Below are 15,120 nucleotides of genomic sequence, written 5' to 3'. Positions count from 1 at the left end.
TAATATAATATTCCTTTTACTAAAGGGTTTACCCAAATGCTCACACTAGACTTGGTATGTCCAGTCTCTGTACAGGACCATACAAAATAAAGACAGAGAATCACACTGGCATTGAAAGATTTCTCCAAATTTTCCTAGACTCTTAGCAGGATTTTACTAGAAATGTACATGCTGAACTTTGTATGGCACAACAAAAGCCACAAGGAGCCAAGGAATCTAGGCAAGACTGCCTGTGTTATCAGGAAAGCTCACATAAGGAGAATATTACATGAATCAGAAGTCACGGAGATCCTAAGTCACTTCTGTGACCCGGAACCCAGGATGATAAATTTCAGCATTGCTAATTTGACCTGAAAATCTTCTCCTCATTGTTAGACCCACTGCAATTTTTTTTTTTTGCAAGAAATCAGCATACCTCTTGCTAAACAACAAAATAAATGCTTCCCATTCATTTTTTCTCTCTCTCTCTGGAAGCTAGGAATTGTTTTGTTTGTTAATTCTTAACTGTTCAAGCTCTTATTCATTCAGCCTAACTCCAACTTATGCCTGTTTTAATCACTGGGTTGATTTTTTCCAAATTTGAATTTATTATAATACTGTCAGAGAAAAATTCTTTTTGGACATCTCCAGAGAGCATTTAGGGTACCATGTCTGTATCCCCTATAAATTTCGCCCATGGTACTTCAAATTCATGACCTTAAAAAAAAACCAAAATACAAAAAACAAACAAAAAAGTGTAGCCTTGGGGCGCCTGGGTGGCTCAGTCGGTTAAGCGTCCAACTTCAGCTCAGGTCATGATCTCGCGGTCTGTGAGTTCGAGCCCCGCGTCGGGCTCTGTGCTGACTGCTCAGAGCCTGGAGCCTGTTTCGGATTCTGTGTCTCCCTCTCTCTGTGACCCTCTCCCATTCATGCTCTGTCTTTCTCTGTCTCAAAAATAAATAAACGTTAAAAAAAATTTTTTTTAAAAAAAGTGTAGCCTTCATTGCCTAAAAATCATCAGCAGAGCTTCTATAATGCCCTGCTTTTTGACTCTGCTTACACTTTCCTCACACTTCGTGTTATGCAAAAACCTTGTCTCCATAGTACTTAACTCCTGAAAATTTCCTACCAACTTTAGTCTGAAATGGATACGGCATGGACCACTTGTGCTGGGTGACCCTTCACGCCAGTGTTCACCAGGAGATTTGGGCCTTTCCGCCTGCTGTTCTGACATAATTACCAACAGGGGCCCTTTACCTCCCGAAGGGTTCCAGTGCAAATGATTCATCAAATGGTCACTATACGCCACAACTCCATTCAGAGTTCTCTCTGTAACTTACCAGCTCATGGGAACAACTTCAATGAATTTCATAATATATTCGTTATGACGGGAGCAAGCCGGTAAAATTACTTGGAAATGCTTGCTTTAGATAATGTATTGGATCTCTCTCCAAGATCAGAAACCCACGTGATAAGTAGTTGCTTCAAAGACTGTTTTCTCTTCTGCAAATACATTTGATGTCATTCTCTAGCTGGTAAATGAGAATAAAAAACCATGTCCACTTATTTTTTGCTTTAGCTGCCAGGAAATAAAGCCTCACCTACTGCACAAGCAAGGCAATCTTTCACAAAAGCGCCTAGAAACATCTATGTCCTCCATTTCTTTCAGACAGACTCTGAGCTCTTTGACCTGTAAATACCTCACTATTTATTACCACCCACCTCATATGTGGGGTTTCTTTGGAAGTTGGTCAAGTATACACTTTATACTAGGTGACATATTCCAAAATTAACTATACTTCTCGTTAGCCTTTCCAGTTCTAAGTGAGATAAATTATAATAGGTGCTACAGACACCATTTAATGGTGGAAATATCTTTGGGCATTGTTCTACCAAGCATGGTGGGGAGCCTTCCTTTTTTTTATTTTTATTTTTAAGTTTATTTATTTATTTTGAGAGAGAGAGAGAGTGGGTGTGTGTGAACAGGGAGGGGCAGAGAGAGAAGGAGAGATAGAGAGAATCCCAAGCAGGCTCCATGTTGTCAGTATAGAGTCTGACTTGGGGCCCAATCACACAAACCATGAGATCATGGCCTGAACCAAAACTAAGATGCTTAACTGACTGAGCCAACGAGACACCCCAAGGGGAGTGTTCTTAATATCATTATGTGCATAATACCTACTCAGAAGCTGAAATCTTCTCAATTACCTTGAGACCCTAATATTCCCTTTTCTTGTCCATGTAAGAATCTGGATGAAACAAGGAGTATTATTTTACAAGAAGGTCTGGGACTAAGAGCCTTGAGTGAAACACCTATGACCCAACCCAACTAATAATGAAGGAAGCATGGAGAAACTTCCAGAGCAGTCATTCTCCTGGTGAAAAGCCTAAGGTCTTGCTGTAAATCAAGAGGAAAGTTCAAGAGTCTCAAGTGCAAAACATAAAGACAATAATGAATTCTGAAAACAATTGTGTTTAGAGACGCACAAGGAGGGTTCCCAATTAAACTCAGAGGAGGTAAATATCAAATCCAAAGATCCACCTGAAATATCATCCCTCTCCCAGAAAAAAGAAAAAAGTACACACACAGAACTAAATCAATAATAGCTACCCTTCTGAATGCTTGCTAATGAGTTAGATACTGTTGTTAGCAATTTCCATAGATTAAATAATTTACCACCTTTGATTAAATCTAGGCTTGTGCTGATTATAAGAAGCATCATTATGTTGTGCACCACTAGAAAAGAAAAAAAAAAATGCCTCGTATTATAACACAGCACTGATTGTCTATGGGCTCTGATTTCAGAGATGGTAAAAGCTTTTTAAACATCTGCTTTTTTTTAATTTTTTTTTTTACATTTATTTATTTTTGAGAAACAGAGTGAGACAAAGCGTGAGCGGGGGAGGGGCAGAGAGAGAAGGAGATACAGGATCCGAAGCAGGCTCCAGGCTCTGAGCAAGAGATCAGCACAGAGCCCAATGCGGGGCTCGAACCCACGAACTGTGAGATCATGACCTGAGCCGAAGTCAGAAGCTCATCTGACTGAGCCACCCAGGTGCCCCAAACGTGTGCTTTTTTTAATCGTAAGTTTGAGATACAGTCATTTTACAAGTACATCACGGAAATAGGCACAATTTCTTATCTCTGACTTTCAGATAAGGAAACTGAATCAGTGTCACTCACCCAAGGTTAAAGAGCTAGTTAAGTGGAAAAGCTAATAATCAATCCTAGGCAGACTGGCGCCCAAGACCGTGCTCTTAACCACCAGGCTACAGTCCCAGCCATGTTCCACAGTAAAATTGGCTTCCAAGGCAGCCCCTACATTCTAGTTTTGGATAACTCTTTTAGAGTTGTAATTAATAACAACAATAGCAGCAGCAGAAGCACTGACAGCTATGATTTCCATACTGGGTAGGAGGCCAGCTGCTTTACAACCAAAAATCTGGCCAAGCAACTCATGCTGGGCCAAATACACATTAGCCTCACCCATTATCTGTTAAAATAGAGTCTCCAGGGGCCTTACCATGAGCTTCTGATTCTGCAGGGCTAGGGTAGGACCCAGAAGTCAGATATTTTTATTTATTTACTTATTTATTTTGAGACAGAGAGAGAGAGAGAGAGAGAGAGAGAGAGAGAGAATGAGTGGAAGGAGGGGCAGAGGGAGAGACAGAGGGAGAGACAGAATCTTGGGCACACTCTGCCATCAGCACAGAGCCGAAATGGGGCTCGATCCCACGACTCCGGGATCACGACCTGAGCTGGAAACCCAGAGTTGGACACTCAACCAACTGAGCCGCCCAGGGGCCCCAGAAGTCAGATATTTTTTACGGGGGCTTATACAAAACATCACTTTATCATTTCAATACCCCATAAAGTAAGAAGAATTGGATCTACTTTGTAGTCACATCTCCCCCTGCTAAATCACAGTCTCCCCTATGTGGGTAGGCTTACAAAACACTTGTGTTTTGGGGCACCTGGGGGGCTTAGTCGGTTAACCACATGACTTTGGCTCAGGTCATGATCTTAGGGTTCTTGAGTTCATGTCTCAAGTGATCTTGAGCCCCACTTTGGGTAAGCCTCACTTCTCTGTCTCTCTCTCTCTCTCTCTCTCTCTCTCTCTCTCTCTCTGCCCATCACTCACAGGTGCCCTGTCGACCCCCTCCAAAAAATAAAACCACTTGTTGTGTTTTCTAAAATATGCAAATTAGCATCATGAGGCTAGTAGGAAGCTTACAGCCGTCCTAGCATCAAACCTGAGACAAAGATCACTCTTCCAGGCTCTCAACTGGATCCTTTTCCTGCCGTGGGGGTGGGAGACAAGGCAGGGAGCACAGCCCCCTCAGCAGCCACACTGTTCCGTTCACACTGGAAGGATGAACCATCACTGCCGCGCTATGGAGTCTGGAACTGAAGAAGTTTAGAACGCACCACCACCAAACACCCCTCTTTGGCATATTATTCCAGGCGGAAGGCACTTGAGAAACTGCAGATGCAGGAAGGGGTCCGTGACCTCCCATTCTACCTCACAGCAGGTCACACAATTTCCCATGAGAAAGGTGCCCTCCCCGACCCAGGAGGAAAAGAATACTCATCACCAGAGACTGAGAGTCAATGGCAAAATGGGACCTACTAAAACAACCCTTAGCTTTCATTAATTTCTCCCCTGTATTTCCTAATCACTGCCCCACAATGAGGAAATTGTGCCCCCCGCCCAAATCCCTACCTTGTCACACGTCCCCACAGCTTATCAGTCTTTGTGTAAAAAGATATACAAGCTTATGGGGGTGGCTGGCTGGCTCAGTCGAGTGAGTGTCCAACTCTTGATTCTGGCTCCAGTCATGATCCCAAGGTTCTGAGACTGAGCACCATATCGGGCTTCATGCTGGATATGAGCCTGCTTTGGATTCTCTCTTTCTCCCTCTGCCCCTCCCCCTGCTCACTCTTTCTCTAAAAAAAAAAAAAAATTAATTTAGGGCACCTGGTGGCTCAGTGGGTTAGGTGTCTGACTCTTGGTTTCAGCTCAGGTCATGATCTCACAGATAGTGAGTTCGAGCCCCATTTTGGGCTCTGCGCTGATAGTGCAGAGCATTCTTGGGGTTCTCTTTCCCTCTCCTGCTCTCTCTCTCTCAAAATAAATAAACTTTTAAAATATTTAAAAATTAACCAATTTTTAAAAAGGATATAAGCTTATGGACCTAACAGCTTGTTTGAGTCTACACCTGCCTCTAAAGACTCGTAGATGTTGGGGGCGTCTGGGTGTCTCATTCCGTTGGGTGTCCAACTTCAGCTCAGGTCATGATCTCGCAGTCTGTGGGTTGGAACCCCACATCAGGCTCTGTGCTGACAGCTCGGAGCCTGAAGCCTGCTTCAGATTCTGTGTCTCCCTCTCTCTGCCCCTCCCCTGCTCATGCTCTGTCTCTCGGTCTCTGTCTCTCTCTCAAAAATAAATTAACATTAAAAATTTTTTTCAAAAAAAATCAAGACTCCCAGGTGCAAGTACAACTATTACATAAATTCATGTGTTTTTCTCTGTTCGTTTGTCTTACGCCAGCTTCATTCGTAGGCCCAACTGCAGAATCTAAGAGGACAGAATTCTTTCCTCCCCTACCGAACCACAGCTTGGCCTGGGGGTTGGACAGAGAGTGAAGTGATCGTGCTGAAATACTTTGCCTTGGTGACTCTGGGTGTGTGTCTGGGCTGGAATTTTCCAATCCTGAGATGAGTGACTGCCACACGGTGATGGGTGATGATGCAACGAAACTCCCCATCCGAAGCCGTACTGGGAATGGCTCACCCAAAAGCACTGAACAAGCCACTGTGGCTCCTGGCACCAGCACCTTGTTCTGTTTCACATCCTGGCATATTGAACCCGTCTGCTTAAGTCACCGGTCACCATTTCATTGGCCTCATCTGGCAACCATTCCCAGATTCCCCAGCCCCTGCTGATTGAGAGGGAAGGGACAGAACCTAGCATGTTACCTTTGGCCCACTCTAGCATAACATGATGGCAGTCCAGCCCACCCAGCGCCAGTTCTTGGTTGAGGGGAAAAAAAATCCATCTGGGACAGACATTTATAAAGGTTGGCACTGGTATAGGTTTAGGAAATGGAACTCAGAACCCCAGAAAGTTCACTAGAGCTGCAAAAGCTCTTATTTAGGGGGTGAAGTGGTAACCGATGTATCATTTCAAAACCAAAGTACCTGCTCCCCTCCCCCACCTCTTGGATAGCCACGAAACTTCTATTCACTTCTCATGATCCAATGCATTCGGAAGGCAAACTGCCTTAATGGTGAGTGTCCACAGAAACAGATAGTCTAGCAGTTGCTGCATATAGGGCTTATGAGATTTTACACAAAACTGTCATTATTTGTGAATATTACAGGTGAAAATACTTTACTGACTGGGTGAAGATTCAAAGGTTATTTTTTGTGTTTACCTAACCTTAATCCCTCTGGGAGGATAATGAATAGAAACATGGCTCTGTAGACGCAGCTAAGAGGTAGTTTTTCAACACATTTTTGCAGAGGGTTCCCAACACATCCTTGCTACGTTTTCCAGGATTGTCTAGACTGGCACTTGATAGCTTAGCAGGTCACTAAAATTTTTATTTTACAGTTCAAAAATATAATTTAGGAGTAAAAGGGCCCTTGGGGTACTCCAAAGGCACCCTCCAAGATGTTCCAGGTACCTTCTTTTGAGACAAGACTTTATCTGTGGCTCTTAAGTCAGCACTCCCAGAACAAGAGATTAAGAATTCTGTTTCTCAGGCCACACCCACAAAGGTGCAAATCTGGGTCCTTATAGGGCAAACCAGTTTTCTCTGGCTCTACCTCCAGGTGTCACTGAAGGATCTTGCTTTTATTTTTATTTACTTATTTTAATTTTTCTTTACTTTAAAAGTATTATTTTTAATGTTCAGTTTGAGACTGAACAGAGAGAGAGAGAGAGAAAGAGAGAAAGCATGAGTGGGGGAGGGACAGAGAGAGAGGTAGACAGAGAGAATCCCAAGTAGGCTCCACACTGTCAACACAGAGCCCCATGCAGGGGTCAAACTCACCAACTGTGAGATCATGACCTGAGCGTAAGTCGGACGCTTAACCAACTGAGCCACCCAGGAGCCCCAGGATCTTGCCTTTAGATTCACCTTCACAAGAGACCTCCACACACTTATCATTCGAGGATATTCCCAGGAATCATCTACTCTCCCAGGTGACTCCAGACTGCTACTTCTGCACATCCTCTCTAACTTCCCTTGGGGACACGTACCAACAGACACCCCATGATGGAAATGATGTCCTCTCCAGCTTTTTCTGCAGGACAGATGTGGGCAGGTCTGTCTGCTACTCAAAAAGTCATTTCCCTAAGGGGCTCCAGAGTGTCCTGATGTGCTCTCTGCTACGAATAATATCCTTTGCTGCACTGGGTCATTCTTAATCCCAGTATGTTATAAACATTAGAGTATAACGCAAGCAGTCTGAGTTTGGCATGGTTCAGATACACATGGATTTCCGTTGCCATGGTTTGGTTAAAAACCACCAGCCCCCTCGACCACACAGTTAAAATTTCAGCTACCACAGTGTATAAACCATAAGAAAGTATACAATGTGCCCTTGAACATTTTGCTGCTACCTCTACCGATCACAGAGACACTTGGCCCAAAGCCTGTCATTGGTTGGTCACTGTTCATGTGGTATTCAGTTCACACACAGACAGCAAAGCAGGTAGTTTTCCCCCAGGAAAAAACCCATGTGACATTTTACAAAAATGGTAATGGACAGAGGGGACTATCGACCAAGATGAAACTACAGCAAAGAAACAAAAAATATTATAACACTGGACACAGAGAGAGAGAGACAGAGACAGAGACAGAGCATGAGCAGGGGAGGGGCAGACAGAGAGGGAGACACAGAATCTGAAGCAGGCTCCAGGCTCTGAGCTGTCAGCACAGAGCCGGATGCAGGGCTTGATCCCATGACCCTGGGATCATGACCCGAGCTGCAATCAAGAGTCAGACGCTCAACCAAGTGAGCCACTCAGGCGACCCAAGTTGTGCTATTTTTTTAATTTCTCTAAGGATTTCTATCCAACAGTAAGAGAGTTTTTGATGTTTTGACCAAAATTTTGAACGATCGTGGGACCATCTTAATTTTTCCCATCAATTATTAAGATCTCTATGTACATTTTTGGCTTGTACGCTCATTATTATTATGGTCCTATTCTACTGTGCAAAGTGCATACCACCTACACAGTTTGCTGTTTTAGTTGACAGCCTCTTTTGTCTTAGACTAGGGGAGATCTACATGACAAACACTATACCTGGTCCTCTCATTTCTTTTCTTTCTTTGGCTTCTCTTTTGTCTTTTCCAAACCCAAGACATAATATTCTCATTAATTGTACATGACCAGTTTCTTAAGAAAATTGGACTGAACAGGGGCCCCTGGGGTGGCTCAGTCGGTTAAGCATCCAACTTCGGCTCCGGTCATGATCTCACAGTTCGTGGGTTCGAGCTCTGCATGGGGCTCCACAATGACAGCATGGAGCCTGCTTGGGATTTTCTCTCTCTACCCCTGTCTCACTTGCATGGTCTCTCCCAAAATAAACAAACTTTAAAAAGATTAAAAAAAAAATTTGGAGTGAACACAGCTCACAAATAAGCGAAGATGTTCTACACCTCGGCCACGCCCACCGACTCCTTGTCTTTTCCTTACATGCCTCACAGCTGCAGACATCACACCAGACACTCCTGCTGGAGCAGAGCGGGAACCAAATCTACCCTTACATAAGGACTCAAGAATGTCCGCTAAACTCCATCAGAGAAAGGATTGTGCAGGCATGTCTTTAGCAACTTCAGGCTACTAAAAACATTAGGTGATTGATTTAATGATTTTTTGCAGCTGATCTAACTACTGGATAGACAACTTTAACTAGAAAGTGGACCCTAAATCTGTCTTCACTCCTGGTCGTCTCATTAAAAATGTCTTCAGGGGGGCCTGGGTGGCTCGGTCAGTTGTGTCCGACTCTTGATTTTAGCTCAGGTTATGATCTCACGAGTTCGCAAGATCGAGTCCTGCGTAGGGCTCTGCACTGACAGCACGCAGCCTGCTTATGCTCGCTCGCTCTCTCTTTCTCAAAATAAATAAATAACTTAAAAAATAAAAATAAAAATGGCTTCAGAAGTTACTCAAGAGGGCAGAAGTTATTCACTTTGGCCGACATTTCCAGCACTTTGCTAGCTTTTTGGTGCCTGCCAATAGTACAGCCAGAGTTCAAAATCTAAATAATCCAATGTTATAGTGCCCTTTTAATCTAAGTGGATTTGGGGGGGGTGCTTATTGGCAGAGGGTGACAGATTCATTCTTCAAGTAACAGCAGGGGGAAGCAAACAGGTGTAGGAAGTTGTCCATGACAGGCCAGGTCAGCAAAGATACTTCCTCATTCATTTGGTTCCCATCAATCATTGATCCTACTCATTAGCCAATGATAGTGTCTTAACCATTTCCAGGTAACATACATTTTGCTCGACTATGGCCCTTGGAATGATTTTGCAAATCAGAGAAGGTCTATTCCAACAAAAGTGTTCATTTTATTCTTTATCGATTGGGAACATTCCAGTAATTCATTGACTTAGGTTTTAGAAATTACTATTATGTCAGATGACAAAAAGCATTACTTATTGAGGCTTCTAAATGGAGTTAAAGTAATTCATTTGAAAGTTAAAAAACAATTGGCTTTGGAAATCTCCGTGGGATTATGACGATCACAAATGTTTTTCTGTTTAATCAGCCTTAAAATAATGTACAAACTCAGGAGGATACAAAATATTAGATTTTTTTAGTTTTACATGATGATCATGTTGACTTCACTTGGCATAATTATTGATTGTTGCCTAGCCTTTCTGGGTTCTCAATGATTTATTCTACTCTGGAAACAATTCAGTTCAGAGGCCAAAATACATCATTATAATAGGCAAAAATTCGGACATGAAAAATGTCCTTGACATTATGTTTCTTTCCTAAATTTCAAAAACACCATTTATCTCTACCTAAAAGTTTAGACTTCCCTCAATGCCTAATGGAATCACAAAATTATTTTACCAAACAGGATATATAATCACCTCAAATTACGTTTGTTAGGTATTTTTATGGGTATAAACAAACAAAATGACTGTATAGCCTGGTCTTTTTAATATGGGATACACTTGTGCTCCAAGAAATACTTGAGTACTTAGCAAGGCAGTTGTTTTTACTGTTTGTTTATTTTTGAGAGAGCAAGCATGGTGGGGGAGGGGCAGAGAGAAGGAAACAGAGGACCTGAAGTGGACTCTGTGCTGACAGCAGCAAGCCTAATGCAGGGCTTGAACCCACGAACTGTGAGATCATGACCTGAGCCAAAGTCAGACATTCCACTGACTGAGCCACCTGGACACCCCAGTAAGGCAGTTTTACGGAGAGAGCTACTTTTGGAAGAAGCGTGGAGACAGCTTTACAGACAGAATTAGAGAGACGGCTTGACACTCGTGAAGGTACGAATTAAAATGAGGGACAATTCAACCAACAAATTGGAGAAAACCAGAAATCAAAACCATGATGTTGTATTAAAGCCTAAAGATCACCCTGATGCCGTAAGAAATCATTTCTAGCCTACCAAATCTGTTTGTAGGTTCTAATATCCCTGAGGGATTGGAGGCCACACCAAGTCAACCGAACCGACCTTCAAGAGTGAATTCCCTGGGAGTTTTAGCAGAGATGGCGCGGGCAAATGGGGTGACAAAGGTGATGAGCGGCAGTCCAGGAGAACGGAAAGATCATTTCCTGCCTGGGTGTGTACAGTATGTCAATTCATTCTAGACCCTTCTCCAACATGCTAAATGCACCTTGGCAGAGTTGGTTAACCATCGTGGACCTTGCTTTCCTCATGTATAAACTGAATGACTTGGAACTGGATCATCTCAGGCAGCTCTATGGGTTTTGGGGTCCCCCCCTTTTTTTTGAGAAAGAATACTGAAATTTGTCAAGAAAATTGCTTATATTGTTATTTTGCCGGCGGATAAATCGTTCTGGAAGAAAAACGACTCGTCAGAGTTGCTTTAAACAAAAACACAGGTATCCTGTGGGTGAACCTAGGCCATGCGGGAAAATTAGCAAATATACTTTTGATACGGTTTCCATGTAAACTTGGGCAATTCATCTTACTCTCGGAACCTCTTGTTAGTAACAACAGTCTCGAGAAGATTAAGTGTAATAATATATGTGAAAGGCTTTGGCTGAAGTATAAAATGCTACACAATTGCAAGGTGTTTTATTACTTGCCTAGAGAGAGAGCACATCCATCAATAATCCTGCTAGCATTCAGGCCATTATAAGTCTGACCAGACACCCAAACTCCTCTCCCCCTCCTTCACCTGCATATCAAACGCCACAACAGTGACAGCAGGACCAGCGTTTTTGATTAAGGAAGAAACCTATCCTGGTTTTACCCCAGAATGTTTATTTTCATCAACTTTGACACCTTAATCTTCCTTTATTATTTTAAGGGCTTAAATATTTTATCAGCACCTGCTTTTGTCTGATGAATTTGTTTGCAACTGGCTGAGCCCATTAATTGACAATTCTTTTTAAACAGCATATACATTGTAGACTCATTATTTTTTGGCTTTTATGCCGAGTAATTTGACAGCAATTATCTTTTTTTTTTTTTTTGCTTTATTTTATTTAAGGGTTTCATTTTCTGAGTTATTATTGAGTTACAGAATAACCCAGCAGTTACAGGAGCTCCAAAATGAAACCACCATTTTAACGTTTATTTATTTTGGGGACAGAGAGAGACAGAGCATGAACGGGGGAGGGGCAGAGAGAGAGGGAGACACAGAATCGGAAACAGCCTCCAGGCTCTGAGCCATCAGCCCAGAGCCTGACGCGGGGCTCGAACTCCCGGACCGCGAGATCGTGACCTGGCTGAAGTCTGACGCTTAACTGACTGCACCACCCAGGTGCCCTGAAGCCACCATTTTAAAGACGCCAACCCAATAAGAAAATGAATTGGAATTTATGACTTTAGAGACCCACAACCTGCTATATTAACCTAAGTACAGCTTCAGGCAGCACAGTTCGTGGAAAACATAAATACAACACCAGGAAGCTGTGCTGCCATCTCAAACTTTAGCAAGGAGACATGTCTGGACTAGTGTCTGAGGAAGTCCACATACTTCCTTTTCTTTCTCTCTCCCTCTCTCTCTCTCCCTCTCTCTTGTTTTATTTTTTTAAATGCTTTTTAACGTTTATTCATTTTTGAGAGAGTGTGAGCGGGGGAGGGGCAGAGAGCGAGGGAGACACAGAATCTGAAGCAGGCTCCAGGCTCTGAGCTGTCAGCACAGAGCCCGATGTGGGGCTCGAACCCACGAACCGTAAGATCATGACCTGAGCTGAAGTTGGGCACTTAGCTCACTGAGCCACCCAGGCGTGCCCCCCCACCCCCTCTCTCTCTCTCTCGTTTTAAAGAAACAAGTAATAGGTCTTTCTAGCTATTATGTCCAAAAATTCCACTGATGGTCCTATCTGGTCTGGACTTTGTTTGCCACCTGCTCGAAAAGGAAAATGGTATAGTCACTTTTAACTACCCCTGAGAGGGAGACAGAAAATCCCAAGCAGGCTCCACACTGTTAGCACAGATCCCATCTCCAGGTTCGAACTCACCAACTGTGAGATCATGACCTAAGCCGAAATCAGGAGTTGGACACTTAACTGACTGAGCCACCCAGGCGCCCCTGTCTTTCTCTAACAGTTACTCTGAAGTGCCTTTCTTCCACTTACTATAACACAGATTTCACTCCAGTTCAATAGAAATAGAGCTAACACTGGTCTAAGGACTGAATAGAGAAATAATTAAATTAATGTAACCATTCTTCTTTTGATGGACATTCAGGTTGTATTTCAATTCCTGTCACTGTGAACAACGCTTATGTAAATATCCTTGTGAACAGATATTTACATAGAACTGAATTTCCATCTGTCACATAATTACAAAAATGGAATTTCTGGGTCAAAACTATGCATATTAAATTTTTATATATACATATTATTATAATATATATAATATATATTAATGATATATAATGCATATTAAATATATACATATTTAATATGCATTATATATTCTTTCTCTGTGTGTGTATGTATATATAAATATATATGTGTGTGTGTATATATATATATGTATGTATGTGTGTATATATATAGTATAGATAGTACTCCACACTGGAGCAAAAGGTACACATGCTCATTGTCCATTATAAAGAACTCAGGGTCTCTAAGTTCAGGGTGCCTCTCCTGTACCCCACAGTGCTTATAGATGTTACCTGACATTCTCCACTTTCCTAAATGGGAATTAGGGCTCTGGAAGTAGGTAAAAGAAAATGTCAATATTCTGGCTACTGCTGTTCCTTTGGGTAATGAAGTCCTTTGTCTCTGAAGCAGGAAACATATCTTCTGTGAGCATCTGTAAAATGGTGACAGGCTAGCACGTTAGCTTGCAAGTTGGTAAAGTCTCAGATACTTCATGGTTTTAAATACCTACACACAGGTTAAAAACATTGATAGTGCAATATGTATATATTTAAGCTTTCTGGGTATCCTGTCTCATTTAAAAAAAATTTTTTTAATGTTTATTTATTTATTTTTGAGAAACAGAGAGAGAGCATGAGTCGGGGAAGGACAGAGAGAGAAAGAGAGCGGGGTGGGGGGGGTGGGAAGACACAGAATATGAAGCAGGCTTAATGCTCTGAGCAGTTAGCACACAGCCTGATGCGGGGCTTGAACCCACGGATCATGAGATCATGGCCTGAGCCGAAGTCAGACACTTAACCGACTGAGCCACCCAGGCGCCCTGTGTCATGTCTCATTTTGATGGTCTTCACACTCTCAGCTGATATAAATACTGTCATAAATTTTCTTCTAATATTTTTTACATTTGAACATTCAAAACAGATTACATTTTTGTTCCTGTGGAAGAGCCTTAGCATTTTTCTTCCACAGGACAAGAATATTAAATAAATCATCCTTTACCCATTGAATGAAAAGTTTATCCTTATCCAGGCTTATTGTACACTAACTTCCCATGTATAGTCAAATGCATTTGGGAATATCTTAGGTTCCACCCAGCCACTTATTTATATTCTTGTGGAAACAGAACAGTTTTTATTACAGCAGCTCTGTGTACATTTTAACTTCTGTTAAGTCATGACTATTTTTGCTATTTTTATTTAAGATTTTTTGTATCCTTTGGGGCACCTGGGTGGCTCAGTCAGTTAAGCATCTGACTCTAGGTTTCAGCTCAGGTCATGATCTCCTGGCTCATGAAACTGAGCCCCACGTGAGGTTCTGCATTGACAGTGATGAACCTGCTTGGGACTCTCTCTCCCTCTCTCTGCCCCTTCCCACTCACTTGCTCTCTCTCAAAATAAACTTAAAAAAAAAAAAATGTTTTCGTACTCTTAAGCATTTATCCTACTGTGAGAATTGTTTAATATAATTTTTACCTATTTAAAAATAAATCCATTGAAACGCTGAGTGGAAGTATGTTGATTTATGTATTATGTAATGTAATAGTAATGGCTGCTATTTTGTGACATTAGATATTTTTATCTAGACATTTACAATTTGTTTGGGTCTTATTAAGTACTTTGAAAATATTTCATACTCTATATAATTAAGGGGTTTTTTCTATGTGTTTTATGCTTTTTGTTTTTCTTTGGATCAGGATACATACAGACACATACACAAATTATTCTCTCCCCAAAATAATCTGTACTAACTAGATACTAGTTTGCACAAAAGCCTTTAATTTTTATTTACATATATATATATGGTGTTTTATATATATATATATATATATATATATATAGTGTTTGTTTTACATATATATGGTGTTTTACATATATATATATATATATATATATATATATATATGGTGTTTTACCAATCCTCCAAATATCTAAGTGTTCTCAATAAACCTCTTGAGATCTTAAGTATATTACATTATCAGTAAATGCAATTTTTAAATTCTTTTCACTATAGGTTTTTCAAGGATTTAAAAATGTTTTGCCTAGGGGCGCCTGGGTGGCGCAGTCAGTTAAGCGTCCGA

This window comes from Prionailurus viverrinus, chromosome A1 (assembly GCF_022837055.1).
Source record: "Prionailurus viverrinus isolate Anna chromosome A1, UM_Priviv_1.0, whole genome shotgun sequence".
Classification (NCBI taxonomy): Eukaryota; Metazoa; Chordata; class Mammalia; order Carnivora; family Felidae; genus Prionailurus; species Prionailurus viverrinus.
The sequence above is the reverse complement of the archived record's forward strand: the minus strand, read 5'-3'. Positions refer to the sequence as shown.